Genomic DNA, 3186 nt, shown 5'->3' on the forward strand with positions numbered 1-3186 from the left:
GACTCGGCCTAAAAAATCTTTCATGAAGAATCATGTAATTTAAATTTTATTAACATTTAACATTATTATTATTAACATTAACATTTTTTTAATGCTAACACTGGCTATTTCCTTTGCTGTTGTGAGCAAGCATGGCTACTCAAGAAAAACGAGACATATAATTTTGCTGTACATCCCGGGATACTTTGTCCTAAATGCTGATTATAATATATTCAGGATTATAATATATTCAGGAAGACATAATTATCTATAAGAGGCTATGTGGAGTAGTGGATAGAGGTATGGCCACAGAGTTGGGAAGATTTGGGTTCCAGTCCTGCCTTGTATATTTCCTCTGATGCTGGGAAAGCCACCATAACTTCTCACTTTAAAACTATAAATTGGAGAGAAGGGGCTTTATCTTTATTTCTGAAAATTTTCCTATACCAATGACAATGTATTTCAAGTCATTAGCAAATAACACAAGAGCTCATAGAACTCGTGACAAAGGCTGAAATATTGGACATATGTATTCCTCTTTAGAGACAATAGTCAAAGAAGCTCTTTGTTTGATCAGACATGAGTATGGCATTGCCTAACAATTCATGCAAAATCTATTTTCTGTTTTGAAATAAACACCATACCCTTTCCCACCCGATTGCCCCAGCTTTGGACGGGCAGTCATCAAAACCCGTTCTGCAAAAGAGAGATTGCTTTTTGTTGCAACCCCCCTGTGTCACGGGCTGTGCTTTTATATAAATTGTGCATATCTGCTAAGCCATCGTTCCGGCTGCAGCAGGCAAAACATCAGTAACATGCCATTTTGCTAGACCTTTTTAAAGCCACTATTAATGTATAAAGTAAGTCCTGCTTAGCTTCCGGTAACACCAAGAGCTATCTGCATTAGGCTGGCTAGTTGTCCACATAAGAACACTGTATCTCCCTATGAGGTAGGCTAGCCAGTCGGTTTAAGTGGCTTGCCTAGGGTCACAGAACAGATTTGAACCCAGGTCTGGCACTCACCACTGAGCTACTCTAGCTGTTTCTCATCCCCATGTTTCAAAAGGGAGCATGCAGAGCAGGATTTAGGATACGCCCCCAGTCATGCATGCAGGAAAATAGTGGCAGAGAGCAGGCCCATATTCCTTCCTCAAAGTGGAAAAGAGCCCCTCAAAGGAGAAAAAAAATCCTAATCCCATTTTTATTTTCTTGAGATACTGAAAGACTATTAAGCCCTGAGTGATTTGCATAAAACGTTGATGCTTTAAAGGTTTAGCTGATGCTTATCATGGCTTCAAGCACATTCAATGTGGTTTTCTCTAGAGCTTGCTTAGAAATGGAAAATATTACTAACATGCGGTTTCTTCTTACCTAAAAGTAGAACTAAAAACCTCAGCCTCGCTGGCTTTTCCTTCACTGTCAGTGATGTCAATTACAAAGATGCACAGGCCACACAAATGTCCAAAATATATTCTGAATTGCCCCAGATTTTCCCCCCAACAAACAAAAATGAGCAGGGTCTCAGACTGTTAGGAACAGGTCATCTAGTCTAGTTTTTGAGATGAGGAATCTAAGGCATAGAAATGGTCTGCTACCATGTTGGCAAAGGTACAGCAGCATGCTGGAGGGGGTTGCTCGCCCCTCCCCACACATGCCTCTCATCACCTGCCCCTCAGCCCAATGGGAGAGCTTCCTCCCCTATCTGGGGTAAGGTGGCGGCGAGTTCATGGGCAGGGTGAGGCTTGCAGTTTGGGCACTTGATCTCTAAAAGGTTTGCCATCACTGGTCTAGTAAGAGCCCAGTTAGATCCATACACTTCATTTTAGCAATAGTAGATAAGGTGGGGTTTTTTTGGGGGGGGGTTAGAAAAAAATTTTTTTTTTAGAAATGCTTTTAGTTTTCAGTTCTTTAACTGGCAAATTCCAAGATTTCCAACATAAGTCACCTGAGTTTGGGGGGGGGGGAGGAAATAAAAAGCTTGGATTAGTTTGGGGGGGGTGTGTATGTGGAAGGGGGCAGGGCAGGGAGATTAATGATTTGTAAAGCAGTGCTTGTCAGCAAAATGCTGAACAAATCCTTTTTAGGGGAAGTCTTCCCTGAATCTTGATCTAAAGAGAATTTTTTTTTTCTGGGGGCAGTTTATTCCCTAAATTTTAAGCTTTATATTTCTGAATTCAGGCTTGGATATTTATGTATAAAAACTTCTGAAAAATTCTTTCAATATAACTACTTAAAAACTGGGAGTTAGGTAGGGCAGGCTACATTTTGTAGATGTGATGAAACTGAGGCCCAAAGAGACTTGAGTGAGGACTATTTTCATACAAAAGTAGCACAGGTGACTTGCCTGTCTTCATTCATTCATATATGAAACTATCAGGTCGTGGAGCTGTGCCTCCTTAAGAGATATTGAGTGGATACAGGGGCTGAGAGAAACCATTGCTTCAGAAATTTAAAAGATGATAATTCCAATGCCCTATCTAGGGGGAAAAAACCCTAACTTTTCCAACTTCTTTTTCTTCTCTGTAATAGAGATGTTAATGAAATCGCCCAAGAAGTGCAGCAGAAATTCCTTCACAATTACACTTGATCACAATACATCCCCATCCTCATGTAAAAAAACTAGGCAACTGGAATGGTGCAGTGTTTTAGCTGAGACATTGGAATACCGTAGGAGCTCAAATATTCATACCCAGACCTTAACATGAATCTCGGGCTAAATGTTCCCTTTTTACCACCCAACTTAAACATTTTCTCTAAAAGCAGGACAGACCTATTTGATATTACCCAAATTTCATTTAATTAGCTTGATGAGGATGTTGTTAAGTAGGATGGAGAAATGAGAACCAATATATTTTTTCCCAAAGGAACAAATTTTTTAAATGGGTACCAAGTGAATGTTATTTGCTGCATCCACAGAGGTATTGGTTTGTTGTAATCTGTGAAAATATTATTAAAATGAAAAAGGAATGCAAGTGTAACCCACCCTGACATAATCTCCATTTGTACAGCAGTTTGACAATTTTCATATCCCAAAGGACTTTACTATAATATTTCTCATTTGGTCCTCACAACAACCCTGTGAGGTAGGCAGCTTAGGTTTATTCTCCCCCTTTTGTATATGAAGAAACTGAAGCTTCAAGCACTGGCTTTCTCATGGGTCAATATTTATCTGTAGCAGTGCCATTAAAGAACTAGCTATACATAACA

This window comes from Monodelphis domestica, chromosome 2 (assembly GCF_027887165.1).
Source record: "Monodelphis domestica isolate mMonDom1 chromosome 2, mMonDom1.pri, whole genome shotgun sequence".
Lineage (NCBI taxonomy): Eukaryota > Metazoa > Chordata > Mammalia > Didelphimorphia > Didelphidae > Monodelphis > Monodelphis domestica.